The following is a 19199-nucleotide window of genomic DNA, read 5'->3' on the forward strand; positions in this document are numbered from 1 at the left end:
GATGACACATCGTAGAGAAGTTCCTTCATTATTGGGCCGCCAATTACTGTCTATATCCATCTCTCTCACCATTCCCCTCTGCACTCCCACCCTCACATGTCCAACCAACACCCTACTATCCAACTATATCAAAGTGCTTAGAGTCCCCTGAACACACTGATAGCAGTAGGTCTTAATGCTTTTAAATGTGTAGTTTCCTATTTCTAGAATTGCCTTCTCTCCTTATTTCTTTCCTTTTTAACCTTATTACACTCCCAGCTCCTTCCACCTACACTTTGCTATTTTTTATTTGTCTTTTGAATCTTATCTGGGATGTCTTATTCTCTAACTCATCCCTAATTGCTAATTGAATTCAGTGATTCTCCTATGTTCTTTCATAATTTCTTAAGCTTTGCATCATTGTTACACTTAGAACAATACAATACAGATCTACTTTTCTTTATTGGCCTTTTCCCTCTTAAACTATGAATGACCTGCTGTCAAGGGCCACGTTTCAGTCACTTTATGGCCTTGACACAGTATATGAAGTATAGTAACTGTTCAATAAATGCCTGTTGATGGAGGGAGTGGATCAAAAGAAAAGAGATTCTTGTTAAATGCAGTTAAAGATGTCTTTGATTTCTACTTTCTTATTCCTACCCCAATCACATTTTCTGAAACAACCAACATGTAATACTGTCTAGATTTTATATTTTCTTCAGAAAGGCTAATAAGCATTATTTAAGCCTTTTCATTCTCTCTCTCTCTCTTTTTAACATGTCCCCAATTTTACAAATATAAAGGAGTTTCAATGAGAGTGTTCCCTTGCTTTTAATGTGGATTAGAAGCTGACAATTCTGGGAAAAGATAAATGATATCTACAGAAGGAGTTAAAGCCAAAATAAGAGGTAGAGAATACAAAATATAATAATTTACATTAGATGTTAACCTCACAGCCAAAGCTAGAGCCAAATAAAGTAGTAATTAATGTAAGGAGTTGCACATATATTTCCTTTCACCTTTATATTTTTTCTACTAAAAGAAAGTGGTCTCTAATAGAAAAGGGTAAAATTGCATTTATTGGAAGTCAGTAAAGTAAAAGAAATTTAGGGGATTTTATATACCAAGGTACTGCGATTACTAGTGAACAATTTTAGTTGTGGAGAGAACATAGGGTGCATATGTTTGCTGAGATTTCAGAAAAGTTTCAATTTTAAAAGTTGATATATCTCTTGAGGTATAGGTATATAACTTCATAATCCATACTGAAAGAAATTCTCAACTGGACTTTAAAAATGGTCTTTTCTGAGCATAGAGAAGGAACTATGATTTCTAGGAGTTAGCAGAGGGAAAACAAATGAATAGAGGTAAATTTATTTGTGTATAGAGTTGCTTTCCAGGTAGAGAAGGAAATATCTGTATATTTAGTGTATCATATTTTTGCAACACATTTAACATCTCTAACAACATCTTTACTAGTTAAAAGCCATATTATGTGGACTGGGTGAGAGAACATTTAGTAAGTCAAGAGTAAGAACATATCAAAAGAATGTTCATCCAGTTCTTTTTATGGTGAATGGTAATATTTTGCAAGACTTTATCTTCAATCTTGCCCTACTCAATATCTTTAAAAATAGGTTAGATTAATTTTGCTTTCCGATCAAGTTCTTAACATTTAAGTTAGAACAGACAGAAATACCTACACAGACCTGAAAGTTGAAAGACTTGGGAATTTTAGTGTACTGTGAGCCCAATATGAATAAACAATGAAAGGAACTTCCAAAATGGCTAAAGAAACCTTGGTTTGCAATAATCACCCTGAACTAGTTGTCAAGTCCTAGAACCAGACTCCTTAAGACATTGGAACACTGGGGTATATCTAGGGATAGTGATCAGAATGTGAACAGATTCAAACTTGAGAACATCAAACATTTTTTCCTGGATCTAGAAGCAGAATAATTGTTGCCTTCCATGCATGGACAACTGTGCAAAGGAAGACTGCACAGTAACTGCTCTGTGACACCCCACTTGGCCGAACTGAACCCAATGGATGATAGCCACAAAAGGCACATATGCAGAATACATGCACACACATACACATGTGCATGCGTACACATACACAGAAACACCTTCTAGCAAGTAGAACTGTTCAAGGGTAAAATGGATATTCATGGGAATTAGAGCGTTTCAAGTTAGGGCAGTTTTCAAGTAAAACTTTACAAATAAAGAAGACTATATCAGTTAGTCATATGTCAGGGCTTTGTAGCAGAAATCTAAATATTTGGTGGAGTAGAAAACAGAAGATTCGAACGAGATGGCTCAAAGAGTTCTCCAACCTAAGGAGATCATGTTTCCCTATAAATGACAGTAGTAGGAGCACTAGTCCCAATTAGCAGTAGTGCTAGTCATAGCATTCCTTAATTGAGCACTTTCTATTTTCCAGGCTCTGGGGTTAGCATTTTATAATCCTCACAACTAACCTATGAGGTCAAGTCATTGTTATATTTAATTTGTAGAAGGGAAAGTGGAGGTTTAGGGGAAATTTCTAACTTGCCCTGGAAATTGAGAGTGAGTCAAGATTTAAACAGGTGTGCATGACTGCCGACACCTCCTTCTGTCCCTCTACTCAGTGCAATGGAGCTGAATTAGTGAGTTATACCTGCAGAGCACAATAACACAGTCATAATCTGTGTGGGAGAGACAGTCCTCAGTTGGCTACATCTAGGAGGAAATTCCAACCCCTAATCAGGTTTAAGCACTGGTCTCAACTCTGCTGCATGTGCCAGGGAGCAAGGCAATTAACCACCACCTATGTGGACATGAGCAAGTTACTCACTGGAGTAATTTAAGTTCTGTGGAAGGTCCATTCATTAGCCCTGAGAGTCTTAAGGCAAAAAATAGTTCATGAATTATTGCTAGAATATACTAATAGGACAAAAGTGGAGTATAAAATTTAATTTTTCCCCCTGGAATTTAACCTGTGTTTCATAGTAATTGATTCAATGGAAGAGTCTGTGTAATTTGCTTCCCAACTTGCACTTTTACACATATTCTAAAAGGAAACATTATTAGAAAACTCATCATTTTATCTGGAAGGCAATTAGTAAATATTTCTATGGCTGCAAAAGCAGAATTATGGAGAAATTAATTAGTATTCCCTGTTTCACACACAAAAAAAGTCTAACATGTTTAGGAATAATATTCAAGTTTGTATGTACATTCAACAAGAATTTATAAAATGTTCTTTGTCCTATAGATGTGTGAATAACAAAGAACTAGAACATACTCCCCGCTCTTGAAGAACTACACTCACATACATACACACATGACCAGAGCATGACAGTGTAAAGCACATGTGTATGCTGCAAATATATTTGGAGTTACCAGCCCAAAGTGAGAACAAGAAAAGACTCTGGAGATAATGATTTTGATCTGTATCTGAAGAAAGAGAAAATGGTTGTAGGTGAGAGAAAAATAATGAAGTTTTCTAGATCAAGGAAATTAAATAAGCAAAGATTCTAAAAAGTTGAGGAAAAGTTGGTATGGAATGAGACAAAATTAGCTACATGATGAGGAGGGTTGAAAATTCCTGATCTTTTACATCATGTTTTCCTTCTTAAAAAATACATTGCTATTTATCATACATGCAATGCATATTCCACTAGATTATCCATACTCTGATGCTATTAGTCACTCACAGTCCTAAGAAGCTTTTGGCAGATCTTTATGTATAGCCTAATGATGAATACATATTCTGACAATGAAAGCATAAAAAAAGAAGACAAATATTATGTATTATTTTCTTTATCTTGAGGCAAAATAAATTTAGGTAAGTTTAAGGTCCAGAATACTAAGGGAACTTGATTAATTTACAAAAAATTTTGACACTGTGAGCATAAGATGTGCAAAAGTTATCATACCCAAATCTCCAAACCCCTCCACCCACAAGGCACAAGCTTTTTCAAAAATTAAGAGGTTTAAATTTCTGCATTCGGAAGCAATTCCACTCTGTACTCCTGGAGTACATCATATAATACTCCTGGAGTACTCTGTACTCCCTTACATCATATAATTCTGGTGGCTCACTCCACCATGACAACAAGTTGTCTGTGAAATTTTCCTTTCTGATCTGAACTGTCTGATCAGACTGGTTTCAAATGGCTGCTTTCCAGAAATTCCATTCCAGGACAAGGCTGCCTCATACTCAAGCCAGGACACAGAACCACCAGACCCACAGTTGCTCAAGAGAAACAACTATTTGGTATCAGCTTCAGAAAGATGAGACTGAGCAGTGTCTTTTAGGTTAGGAAGAGAAAACAACTGGAGAGGAAGGCAGTCAAGAGTTTTAGAAGCCAAAGGATGTCATGAGCCACCCCACAGGTGAGGAGGTAGAGGGACAGGTCTGTGGGGCACAGAGTGGGACTCTTCTAAAGGAGAAGACCTGGGATGAAGGGAGTATCAGCGATGGCCCTGAAGGGAGGAGGAAGTCACAGGACAGAATTGGCTGGCAACAGAGAGCTGAAGTCACTCTCAGCTAAGGGAAATGGACTTGCCTCTTAGTAAGAGTCAGCAGCTGCTTACGTTTCAGGAATCAAACTCTGTAAGTCCTGAGTCTGGAATACTGGCACCTTCCTCCATGTTCAACAATATCATGTTTCAATTTAAGTAATGTTTTCATCACAGAGCGGTTTGATACCTGCTCCCACCTTCAAAATATGGGTTTGATTCTTGGCCATGGCACCTCTAGTTCTGCTATAAAGCACCTTGCTAGGGTCATTTAGGTATTTGTCTGTATCCTCTGATATACTAAGACCTATGACAGCAGGGAGAGCATCCACTTTGTTCACTATTGAACCTTTGTTGCTTAGCACAACACCCAGTATACAGCAGCTATTTAGTAAATGTTAACTGAATGAAGGATTTATTTTAGCTTGGAAATCTCCTATGGGTGGCTCTGTGATTTTAAAAAAAATTATAATGATTACTATAATGATAGCCAATACTCACTATACTTCTATTGTTTGCCAGGCACTGTGTTAAGCACATTAAATGTATTATCTGATTTACTCTCACAATTATAAATTAAAGACTATTATTACCTTATGTTATAAAATTGGTATTTAGAGAGTTAGGAGAAATTCCCAATATCACACAACAAATAAATTTGGAAGGTAACACTTGGGTTGAGGTCTATATAATTTCAGAGGGTGAACCTACCCTTAAATTAATACAGGCAAACCTCAGAGATATTGTGAATGCAGTTCCATACTCCACAATAAAGTGAGGGCACTATACTATAGTCTATTAAGTGTGCAATAACATTATGTTTAAAGAAACAATGTCTATTCCTTAGTATACTACTAATGAAAATTTTGAAATACTGTTAAAATTATCAGAATGTGACATAGAAACATGAAGTGAGTAAATACTGTTGGAAAAATGGCATCAATCGGCTTACTCAATACAGGGTCACCACAAACCTTTAATCTTCAAAGTGTCATAAAGTGAAGCACAATAAAATGAGGTATGCCTTTACTCTTTGGGCAATTTCTTGACATTTTTAGGATACACTGAAAAATCAAAGAATTATTTATTGAGAACTTACTATGCTTGAATAGGTGTGCACAAAACATTATACCAGCAAAATAACTGTCTTTATTTCATTGGTTATTTAGATTTACCATCACACAATTAGGAACCGTTGTCATAAGCTTGGCTATGAGATCATCAGGATGAAAACAAGAACAGTTCACAACGGTACAAATTAAAGTATAAACACTCATTAAAATTTAATTCAAGATGAAATGTACAGATTGATGAACCTTTTCACTAACAAAGGGAAGACACCAAATGTGGGTCCATTGATACCAAGTCCTGAGCAGCACCCAAGCAAAGTGTGTAAAAAGGGTATATTAAAATAGTGGAATTACAGCCAACTCTGAGTCAAAAGTAAGAGCAACAGCTACAATCACTGTGCGACCATTTGTCCTGGTGTCAGAAGGATGGCATGAGAGCAGCGACCAGGGTGGGTCTCAGTTGGAAGCCTCCCAGACCAGCTCAAAACTGCTTCTTTCAATATTGTGGTCTGAGGGGAAGCACAGTTTAAAGGCTCATCTACCGCCTGTTGTTGGGCACAACACGTGATAGTGAGAGCCTTACAGACTCTGATTACTGACTCTCCTTAGTAGGAAGTATTGTGAACAGAACTTTCTTGTCATTACAAAGAGATCCGTTCTGTCGATTCTTATGAGACATACGGAAGAGCCGGGGTATCAGCATTTCGAAGAAACAGAGTCTTCAAGCTGGATGAAATAGGCAGGGGAAGGAAGAAGAAGCAACAGGAGAAAAAGACAATCTCAGAAAGCAAATCTTAGTTTTAGAGTTTCAAGAGTCCAGAATGCTAATAGTTGTACTGTCCAATACTGTAGCTTCTAGCCACACATAGCTCTTGAAAACTTGAAGAGTGGTGGGTCCAAATTGAGATGTGTTCTAAGTGTAAAATACCCTGGGTTCTGAAGACTTAGCAAAAAAGAATGTACAAAGTATTCATGTGTAATTTCTGTATTAATAACATGTTGAAATACTATTTTAGGTATATTTTAAATACAATGTTATTATTTTCAACTGTTTAAGTTTTGTCTTAATGAGACTACCATAAATTTTAAATTTACCTGTGTGGCTTTCATTTGCAGCTTGCTTTCTATGCCCACCAGCTAGCAGTGCTTTGTAAGATGGTTACATGTATTACTTTTATTTAATCTTCAGAAGAATCTTTAATCCTCTTTAATTCCAAGTTTTTTATTTAGGGAGTCTTTAACTCTGTAAGTGAATTGCAAATAATGTTATCAATCCTCAAAAAATCTTTTTATATTTCAAAGTGTTCCATCAGAAGGTTCCTCTTGTATTTTTTTTAATATACAAGATGGGAACCTCTTATACATAATGTCGTGCTTATATATTTCTTACTCAGTCTACCTTTTTAAAGTTTAACTCAGCTATTGTGAACTAAAGGGTGAATGTTTGATAACACCCAGTGTGAAAAGCTAGAGAAATAATAGTGTCGCTAATTTCCCAGGGATGTCCTCCTAAGAAATACTTTATCAGAGAAGGTATACATTATAAGCTAAGCCAGTATGAAGCAGAGGGTTTTGTAAATATTTGCATATGATGTACATTCCCCTTGAAAATGTGCACATGGACCACATATTCTCAAGATTTTTTAAATTAAAATTAAATTACTGTAACTTTTAGGGGTCTTCATTATTTTTAAGTGTTTATGTCTGTCTGGAGCTCCACTGGAAGAAGAATTTTCTCTAGCTAGTTTAAAGAAAGAGATTTAATGACGGGCAATGTTAAAAACAAAATCAAACAAGGAGAAAACACTAACAGCAGCAAGACGTCATTACTGTCCCCAAGGCTAATGAAATAAGGTCGTCAAATAGTTTTGCTAGAGTGCAAGAACTTGAGTCAAGGAGGATGGTGTCCTCTGAGCTACCTGTGGTCAGAAATGCAGTGCCAACTAGAGAAATAGCAGGGAAGAAGGAAGAGGAACTCTTATCACTTCCCACCTTGCAATGGACTCTATTGGTGAAACCCACCCGACAGCTCTCTGCCTTCCTGAACAAGCATTCAGAGATGGATGGAGAATGGATGACACAAAGGGATAGAAGACAGAATAATTACCACATCTGTGAGCCACATTTTATCCATGATTGTTTTGTGTAAGGTGTAATGCAGTGTAAATAGGCAAAGTGACCAATGGGAAAAATAAAGTGATGTGATAAATCTTAACAAAAAGGTGGTTAATTAAATAAGAGATGCTCGATCAGAGTGAAGAGTGCTGGTATGGAATAAGTTATGCAGTGATAATGGAAATCCATGGAAGTCATATGGTACAGATGGATAAAAGAATGAATGTCAGATATAGAGAGAATGTAGTGTTTAAATTTCTCTTTTGAGTAATTTATGAATACAAATTATAATTTATTACAATGAATGAGAATTAAATTAAAAGACAATAAGGTCTTAATTATATATCTTGAAAATGGATAATTTGGGAGAAACTGCTGAAAAGATTAGAATTTAGTAATTAGAGAACACTGTTTTCAACCTTTGATATTTGACATCTATTTTGATTATATTCATGATTTTTGAATAGTTAAAACTCTGGAGAAAATTTTAATTCTCAAGTATAAAATTGCATTAATAATTCTTTCTTACTTCATCACGTACAAGTACACTGTATACCTTAATCTTATAGGCAAATAAAATGAATTCAGAAAACAGAAACATAATAGTGTGTTTCACACTAGCCTCTGAACAATTCTCATACTGTAAGTGATTGGCCCTGACTTGAGAAGGCCCTTGCCTCCTGTTCCCTCACAATAAATCAATACCCCTCTCCAGAAAGCCTTCCCTGGCTAGCCTGCCACCTCTTGCCCACTCCTACTCTCAGGTGGGGGTAAGACCAGCATCTTAGAATATCTATTTATCATAAATTGCTGAATTAAAATAAATACTTAAGAGAAATGGATGGACCTAAATCATTCACAGTAGTCACCATTTATTGAACATGAGACTATATGTAAAATGTTCCTCACATATAATTGTTTTTATTCCTCATAGAAAGGTGTGCATTTTTGTGCTTATTTTTACAAATGAGGAAAGCAAAGCTTAAAAGTTAATATTAGTTAATATCAGAACATTAATCTAAAACAGTCACTTCCTGGGTATTGCGCTTCCTCACAGAGAGAAAACTGTAACAATAATTTACTTGTAAAACCAAATCAATAAGGAATTTTTCATCTGTGCATTTCTTTGAGCATTCATTTTTATTATCTAACCATAGTGAATTTGATATTTACCTTAGTTATATAGTATATATAGTTCATGTCCAGAAATATGACAGTTTAAATTCAGTTATCAGTAAAGAAGAAATGCTGATGATATCAATGATTCTGAATGGCTACCAGGATGTACACACCATAGAGAAAAATATACACTTAAATTGATTCTTAGAGGGAAAATTTTACAATATCTTTCTAGACAAAATAAGAATATCCCCAGGGTTCATAAACAAATCAATGAATTTACAATCATCTATTGAAATGTTTAGAAATACAAGGAAGGAACCATACTGTTTAAATAGTGTCAATTTTTAAAATTGCTATGCTTTTCAGATTTTCCTTCTGCTGGTTACATAACCATTCATTCACAACAAAGTAAACAGAGAAGTAGTCTTGACAAACTTTTAACTTGTTAGCAAAATACTTCCAAAAGCATAGAATAACTGATACATTTGGGCTTACACAGAGGGACAGAGACAGAGAGAAAGAGGGAGAGAGTAGGTGACAAAAGTTGGTCTTTAAGCCCCTGTTTAAGGGTGGGTATTGATTTTAAAATGGTTCTTAAAATTTATCAACTTAATTGTTCTGTGTTGATTTGTGAGATCTTTCTTGGTACTAACCATTGGAAAAACATATCTCTGGCATCTAAATAAGCTAGTTCTTCTATAAGGGAAATTTCTGGCTAATGATGTAGAAAGTACAAAAGAAAGTTACTCTCCCTACCTTTATTCTATCCTCTGTTCTATTCTATCCTATTCTATTGCATTCCCAATAAAATACATGTAACTTAGACAACTCATTTTTGGGGTTGATTTTGCCTACCTTACTAAGTAGTGCCTGTGTGTGTGTGTGTGTGTGTGTGTGTGTGTGATAGAATTTTTTCTAGAGATAATTTCTACTTAAAAAAACACTACCTGGAAAAAATATTCGCAATTTATCTTTTTGAGAATTTACATAATAATATGTAAAGAACTTCTACAAGTCAATAATAAAAAGGTAAGCAAACACTTAAAAGTAGAGAAATAAGTGGAAAAGATACTTTACAAAAGAAGAAATACAAATGGCAATAGGCCCTTGAAAATGTGGTGAATATTACTGGCATCAGGGAAATGGAAGTTTAAATCACAATAAGAGACCACACAACTTGCACAGAATACCTAAAACACTTTCATACACTGTCAGTGGAAATAAAAAAATGGTACAATATTTTAAAGACTTGTATGAAAATTTTTTATGAAGTTAAGTATACACCTACCTTACAAGTCAGCTATTCTACTCCTTCTTATTAACCCAAGGGAAATAAAAACATAAGTCCACAGTAAAGACTTGTACAAGAATGTTTCTAGAAGATTTAGCCTAGTATAGTAAAAAACCACAAACTTCTATGTGCCCATCAAGAGGAGAAAGGATAAACAAATCATGGCATAGTCACTCAGAAGGAAAATGAAATTTCTTAGTGAGATATAAATAAATCAACATGGATGAATCTCACAAACCTTATGCTGAGTGAAAAAAAACAGACCCAAGAGAGTACATACTTTATGATTCCTTTTATATGAACTTCTGGAGTCAGCAGAAGTAATCTATGATAATAGATATAAGAAAGTTGTGGAAAGGGGCACAAGGGAATTTTTTATATCTATTTGGGCAACAGTTAAATTGAACTGAACACTGAAGAATTGTACATTTTAAATTATACAAATGATACTTCAATAAAACATTTTAATTACAGTAATAATATTTGAAAAATATAGAGAATGCAAACAAAATAAATCATATAAATAACTATATGATAAATACCAATTAAAATAAACTATAAAAATATAAAGAAAATTCACTGATCACATCCTCAAATAAAAGACCTGAGAAACAAATTAATAAATTTTCTTACACTTACTATTTTAAGGAAAGAATTAAGAAAAGGATTGTGACTTTGCATTAAGCTAATTGTTTAACTTTTAAAGTTAAAAGGATCTTCAACACAGCACCAATGAAATGGTTACTCACAAGAAATAGAAAATGTAAGATTGGCTTCCAATTACTGACTCAAGTTAAATACAATAAGAAAATGGAATAACATCAATAAAACTTTAAAAGTAATATGTTTTGCATTCTATGTTCAATGAATTTATGACTCCATATGAAAGTAATGCAAAGATATTCACAGATATAGCTGAACCCAGAACGTACTCAGGTGCTCATAAAAACCCTCAAGAAAGTTCTCTAGAACAATTTTTTCTCTACCAAACAGGTAGCAATAACAAAGGAAATGTTACTGGGGATTTTCTCCAAATTGAATACTGAGGACATAGCAATAAATAAGTGTGAGGGTGGAGGGTGGAAGAAATTATGTTCTGTAAAGATGGGAAAATTTATACAGTGCTATTTTTTTATGTATTTTTAAGAAAATTTCATAGTTTTAGTATAACTACATATAAATATTTATCTAAATGACCATATTCCAGATATTCAAGGAGGTCAAAAGAAAGAAGAAGAAAAAACAACAAACCCAAGCATTTGGAAATTTTTATATGCATCCTTGAAATAAATAAAATTAGTCAAGGAAAAAATTGGGTTAACATTAACAGAAAGAGTAGGAAAAAAACCACACTCACATCAAACTTATGAGATGCAACCAAAGCTATATTCAAAGCAAATGTTATTTTTATAATTTTTAAAATAAATAAAATGTTCTATTAAGGATTTACTTAAGAGATAGGAAGTAAGATAAACAAAATCTAAATAATTTAGAAGTAAGTAATGGAACTTAAAATAGAAATAATTGCATAGTAAAACATTGGAAATGATAAATATGAGACTTTTATATACAATTATGTAGAAACACTCTGATTAATAAAATAATTTGAAAAGCTACACAGGGAATATTTTAACAGATATAGAATACATTTTAAGATGAGATTCCCTAAAGAACAACTGACAGTAATGTATTACATAATCTCAAGAAAATGGATACATTTCTAAAGACAAACATATAAACAGCCAAAACTAATTCAACAAGGATTTTGTAGGAAAAACTAACAATGCCAGAAAACTGGAAACTGTCAAAAACTTAGCACAAACAGAACAGCATTTCCAGGGACAGATGCTTTTACACTTGACTTATTCTAAAGTTTTCAGGATGCAGATAGTGTCTGTGCTACAAAAATCTGAAAAATATAGATTAAAAAAGGAAAGTTGCCAAGTTCACTTTATATAGCAAGAACTATTCTGAAAAGAGCTGACAAAGATACACAGAAAAGAAATCCATGGATCCAGTTCTTTATGACCATAGGCATGCAAAATCCTAAACAGACTACATCAAAATGGTCTTTAGTCCAAGAATAAAGCTATTCATCATTATGAAATCCATTAATAAAATTTATCACATAGACAAGTTGAATGTGAAAAATAATAGTCTTCCCAATTGGATACCTAAAAGTCTACAACAAAATCCAAGAACCATTAACTAGAATAAGTTTTTAATATAAAGAAATAAAAATGCTTCCTCAATATGTTGAAAACTATTAAGCTTGGTCCAAGAGACAAAGTGAGACATAATCCAAAGCCACAGGAAGACACCATTACTATTGAACATTGTCCTAAGTCTAGCTCGTGAAACTTGGAAGGGAGAAATCAAAATAACTACTTGCAGATGACATGATGTTAAATCTGGAAAACCCAAATGTATAAAAGATGTAAAGCAATGTTGCACTGCCTTAAAATGGAACATACATAGAAAAAGCCCAGAATACAAAGGGTAACTTTAGATAGAATTGTAGTGTATGCCTTTTTACCACTTTTTTTCTGATTTCTTAATGCGTAAGTACAGCCTAAGCAATATAAACAAAAAACAACAATGACAAATTTATCTGTGAACAACACTAAAAAAATCTGGCAAAAGGGGGAAACAATTCATTGTAATGATGCTGACACCATTAAGAGACTTGTGTATAGATTTATACATATGTGTTTATAATACACACACATACAACTCTCTAAAAATATCTGTTGCATGTGAATTCATACTGTATATAATGATGTTTTTTCTCCTAGAATGCTATTGACTTCATATATCATGGTTTTCATTTTATGTAATATGTGTATTTATCCCAATCATTCCAAAAGCCATATGTACAGTAGTTTCTTTTATGGGTTTGCTACAAAGTTAACTAGTCCCTTATTAATGAAATTTAAATTGTTCCCAAGTTTTAATTTTTACAGCTAATGTTTCAACAATCATACTTGCAAAAATGTCTTTTTGAATGTATATATTACAATAATCTATTACTGTGTAAAAAACTACCACAGAATTTAGCAGCTTAAAATAGTGATTTATTTTATCTTAAGGTTTTGTGTGTCAGGAGTTCGTGGGTTATTCTTCTGGTTCACGTGACATGAATGGAAGTCACTCAGTGGCAGTGAGGTGCCAGATGTGCTGGTCTGGAGGGCAAAGCGACTTCCCTCTTAAGATTAGCACCTTGACAAGGATGATTGGAAAGCTGGGCTCAGCTGGGACTGTTGACAGGAGTGCCTACATGTAGGCTCTTCAGCATGGCTGGCTCAATGTAGCTGGGCATCTCACATAGCTCAATGTAGCTGGGCATCTCACATAGCAACTCAGAGCTGAAGAGTGTTCCAAGAGGCCCAGATTGAAGCTGCAAGGGGTTTTCTGACCTAACTTTAGTGCTGGTTGAAGTCTCCACTATAGCCAGCCCAAAGTTAAGAAGAGAAGAATTAGACTCTACCTCTCAACAGAAGTAGTAAATAACTGCAGCCATCTTTAAGTTAACAGTAAGTAAATCCAGGGTCCCTTGAAGTGTTAATTGCAAAGTCAGAGTATGTGCATTTTAAATCCCACTTCCCAAAAGTTTATTAGAAACAAATTTTAAAGAAATTTTAGTGTGCACTTTCTAAAATGACATGGGCATTCAGAAGTTAGTTTTCTCTGAGTGGCCTTCAGAGACACTTAATATGTTATTTTGAGCAGTTTGTTAAGAGTCAATTGGTGATACGAAACTTTGCAGCCGAGCAAATGAAATATGAAGCATCAGAAAATTAAGAAACCTCTTCAAGATAAGCAATTGAGGATTCTCCTTTATCTGTAAAGCTCATTGAATCCATAAACACACAGGTTTTCGATGGTTTGCAATATGTTCAACATTATTTCTTAAAGGCAAATAATTGATCTACTATGCTGGGAGATAATGCTTCTAGTAGTGAGATTAACCATATTATAATTAAACCTCTATGGAGACAGTAAATACCTATGCTCTCCAGAACATCTTTAAATCATCTCCATGGACTACTTTGTTCCATATTTTTTTCTCCCTTCCCTGAAGCTGGTGGGATAAGAATTTGGAAACTTCCTCAACTTCAGTGGATTTGCTACCCACATACCTAACACTCCGTATCTTAAAGTGTCATTCAGAAATGACTACTCTACAAACAGCACAGAATTCAACTAATAATGACTTAAAAGGTAACATTTATTGTTAGCAACCTTGGGATATGTGTGATCTCAAGATCAGCCAGTAATTCCATGACATTTTCAAGGACTGAGTTTCTTTCTATCTTTTCACTCTATTATTCTTAATTGTTGCCTTACTGTCCTCATGATTATTGCCTCATGGGTGAAAAATGGTTGCAGTAGCTCCAGACATAGTATTCATATTCAGTGGAGAATGAGCTTTCCTCTCATGTCATCCCTTTTATAAGGTAGAAAAACCTTCTTAAAGCTCCCCACTAGGCATCTCATTGGTCATTCTTGGTTGCCCTTTGCTCCCAACGAGGCTGGCAAAGAGATTACCTGACTTTCCAGTCTCTATTATGAATTGTTAAAGGAGAAAGGGATTATGTGGCTTTCTGTTAGTGTACTAACAGTTCTGCCATACAAGACAAAACAGAGAGCAGGTTGAGTCTTGGGATAAGGTTGAAGAAGTCCACTCAAGAATATTTCTAGAATAGAAACAAGAAGTTTTTGCAGGTTACATGTGGTCCAGTCTACTTTCCTAGTCAGGTCTAGCAAGTAATAGAATGCAAGATATTCTTAGTTCTTATTCAAGTTCACCTTTCTTGGAGAACTGAGAAGGATAAATTTTAGTGAGTTTGCTGGGGATTAGGGGATTTAGAATTCTCTCTCTGCCCCTCCCCCTCCTCCTCTTTCTTTAAATCTGGCCTTAATATCTGCTTTCCATTTGCAAAATGTATATTTTTTTTAATTGTTGGATCAAAGGAGGAAAGAAGTTGTTAGACAAACAACAATATATAAGGAAAAACAGGAACTTTGGAGACACTGGATAAGAAATTGAGGTTTATTCCTGGATCTGCTGATAATTATGAAATCTAGGGCTCTTGCATATTTAGGTTTGAGTTCACACACCTGTAAATGAGGAAGTTGCAAAAGATTGTATTCAGGGTTATCGTCTATTATTTCAATGTGACTGTCACATAGTAGCCAAAAGCATACCTACACCTAAGGAAAGCTGGCTTACTGCTAACTGGAGTCACATCACCAATCATCATCCTCATCTCATCACCGTTTTCACTGAACATGAAGTGCCAGGCAAAATGCAAAGTACTGTATGTGAATTACACCATAGAATTCAATCTTTATGATAACCCAATGCTGCAAAATTTATTTTTATCCCCATCTGCTGTGCTGACACTGAGGCTAGGGGGTGTTATTTGCCCAGAGTTGCTTGGAAATTTACAAGGCCAATAAGTAAAGAATTGGTTACACAGGCTAAACACCCATTAGGCCATTGATTACCTGAGGAAGATTTCAATGAGCTGTGAGAGGAGTGCATTGTTTTAATTTTCAAATAACACTTGCTCATTAAAATAAGAACGAACAAGCTCTTGATATCTTGCCAGCATACTTTGAGCAGAATGATCCACCGCCAGGATTTGTGTTCGCTCTGAGTGTTTGCGAGCAGTCCACACAGATTCGGGAGAGGCAAGGGCACTCGAGAATGGCCATTTACAAGGTCGCCTAAATATTGATGAGGAGTAAGACAGACTGATTTTCTGATTGTTTTCTAACTGCACTACCTGAGAGATAAACTTTAAAACAGAAAAAGAGTGGCAGAACAGCCTGTGATAAGATAAAGTAATTGAAGGATTTGTTGTATTTCCCTCATGCGCTAAGTAGATTAGGAGGCGGCCCTGGTCAGAGTAGAAAGATAGGCAACAAATCGGACAGAGCAGATACAACAGGAAGCTTGTAATTGCCTTAAGTTGAGAAAGAAACAGATCCTTTGCCAAAGCAAACTCCTGCCAATGCTACTTCTGCACCAAATGGGTTGGCTGTCAGCCTGCAGTGGGCTGTTTGGGGCCAGACTCCCATGAGGGGACAGTGTGGAACTGCTACTTACACGCTCAGAAAGGAGAAAAGGCAGGCCTGTTTCTTTTTTCTTCTCTTGCCATAACTGAATAGGAAAATCTTTTTATTTTCTGTACGAGGGTTAGAAGGGTGCTCCAGACAACTGTACAGAGACCTTTGTACCTGAACAAAAAAAGAAACTAATCTCAAAGAAGGAAGGGGTGCAGAAATGAATAAAACTTTACCTCCTGTTTAATGGCAATTTGGTGAAAATGTCTATTTTCTGAGACAGGCTCTCCTGACAAGCTTAGAAACCAGCTGTGCCGGAAGTATGCACCTGAAGCCTAACAAGCAAAATAGGAAGTGGGACAATTTATGAATAAAGGTTTTTCTTTCCTGTTTAAAGCTGGATTGGCAAATATTATATTTTCTAAGAAAAGAAAAACACCCATTTGTGGAATGGTATTTCGAAGCATACTGTAAAGAATTACAAGTTCAAAAGCTTTTATACTTTTGTACATCAACAGAGTAGTTCTTTTACAGCAAGAACCACGAATCCTTAATGAGTTTGAAGTCGAGGATGATAAAACATGCAGAGGGGAAAAACTAGTATCTCCGTCGGCATAACCATAGTGTTACATCTGTGCATGCTGGCAGTTCAGAAGTGTGCCTAAATGGAGCCTTTGCCTGCCAGAGCCTTACTGGAATGAAGTGGGACAGCTTTTGCCTCACAGAGCAGCCAGATTGGTCCTGAACAGTCAGGAGAGGAGACCCCGCTGTCTCCTGCAACTTATAGCAGTGCCTGGTGTCTGCTTACTTGGAATCCCTAGTTGGAAAGAGAATTTTCTGTCAATAACAAGCCATCTTCAGATACTGAGTTACTCCAGCCACTGCCACTTGTTAGATGTTGGACACAGCAGTGCAGTCAGGACTGACGGCTGCCCTGCACACCTCCGTCCCCAGGCAGATTTAGGCAACATCATGAAGATGATGTGATGTCAGTCACCCAAGGTGCAGTAACCTTAATAGGGATTTTCCAGAAATGGAAATCCTTCACACCAGAATTACGTAGATAATTTCCAGTGCTACTTATTATTTTACAACCTGCATTGACATTTCCTAGTACTTGTATTTTACAACCCTATTGGGAAATGGAGGTGATTTATTTTTCAAAAACTAAGCCCATACATTTCACAACTCTGAGTTTGTTAGTTTTTTTCCAACTATTGATACACATTATTTATTTAGTGGAAATGATCCTATGTCTCCTTTTTATTGTATTGTCTCATCTGGAGAACTGAAACCTGATCCAGTCTTTTGTATATATTTTGTATGTATTAGAGAAGTACCTAAGAGGTATGATTTGAGGGATGCCAGAAGACTCCCTAAATAAAAATGCTGCCTCTGTATTCCCTGAGTGTCCTCTGTTCGGTGATTCCAAATTTAGTGATTTGTTGATTTACACAATCCCACTTCCAGTCGTTCTCTTTTGCAAGGCAAATACTGTTACTGAGATAGGGAAAGTCTTGGAGAAGTTATCCAGTTGTTTTCTCCCTACGCTATCACTAGAGAAACAAGAGATCTTTCCCACACTATGCCAGTAGGCAAACTCATTTTTACCTTTCAAAGTCCAGTTCAATTATATGATCTCAACATTCTGACTCAAGGGTAATCAGTCACTCCTTTTTCTTGGCCACCACAGATTTTGTACTCACCATTCTCATAGCACACTTCACTATGCTTTGTAATTTGTTGCTTATTAGTGTCTATTATTCCTATTGGATTGTGACTTCCTACATTCCAATGCACAGGACTGGGCCTGATTCTTGTTTACCTTTAGATCCCCAAGATCTATTGTAGCACTTTAAAATATACCAGGTGTTCAAAAACTGTTTTCTAAGAATTAATGATGCAAAGAGTGCCAAAAATAGGTAATTCCTACTTTACTATCTTGGCTAGTGTATAAATTAGTCCTGCATCTAATTCTGTGTGAGTTCAATCACAATGGTTGGCTTGTTTATTCCACGCGTATTTACTGAGCACAGTTCCAGAGAACACATGCTCCAGATATTAGATTAGTTGTGCATCAAATGGGGAGGGATCAATTAGTCTACCTGTAATGCAGCCATTAAGGGATTGCATTATCCACAGAGAATTGTAAAACAATAATAAGCCATCTAAACACAAGTCTGTCTTTTATTGTTACCATGTGCTAGTAATTGTAAACAATCTCTCAGTGATAAAATATTCCTCCCCACCAGGGGAGACTTTGCCCAGGGTATTGTCTTTTACATTTATTCTTATGTTCTCCTACAAAGCCTACTTATTTTCTCAACTTCACCACCAGGACAGTAACCACAGATTAGGCGTCCAGATGTTTTATCAGCTTTCCTGTTCCACTTGCAAACCCTCACCCAGGGACTCTGTTTCAGTTACCCCTGGACTTCCCTCCACACTCCAGCATTTAATGACAGTTAAGTTACTGATAGAATAGTCCCAGGTGGGCAAGGTACTTTTATGCCCACTTCATAGAGAAGATAATGAATTTAGAGAGAGCATTTATAATTTGCTCAAGATTAAATGTCCTTTAACTGTGCAGTGAGAATCACTTTGGAACTACCTCATTCTAAATATGACACTTTTTGTGATTCCTAGGTGTTCCTGTCGAGACAATATCTCAAGGTCCCATTTAAGGAAATACCTTGTTATAGCTCATTAACATATGGAACATTATTCACTCACTCACTTCCAAATTCCAATTTATGTTCACTAAGTTTAAGGAAAAATAAAGGTAGCAAGAGGAAGACCCTTATTAAAACATTCACAGCTATAAATGAAGATCAGGAGTTGTACAGTCAAAAGATTTGAAGTCCGAAGAGTCTTGATTTCTAAATTGGCTGTACCTCTGCTATGTGACCAATAATTCTCTTAATTTCCCATAGTTTTAACTTCTCCATTGGTTAAATAATTACCTTCCAAGGTTTTGAAAAAGGGTAAAGGATTTAATCAACATTAATATTGTTTATATGCCATACACATAATTGCAATCATGA

This window comes from Manis javanica, chromosome 1 (assembly GCF_040802235.1).
Source record: "Manis javanica isolate MJ-LG chromosome 1, MJ_LKY, whole genome shotgun sequence".
NCBI classification, from domain to species: Eukaryota; Metazoa; Chordata; class Mammalia; order Pholidota; family Manidae; genus Manis; species Manis javanica.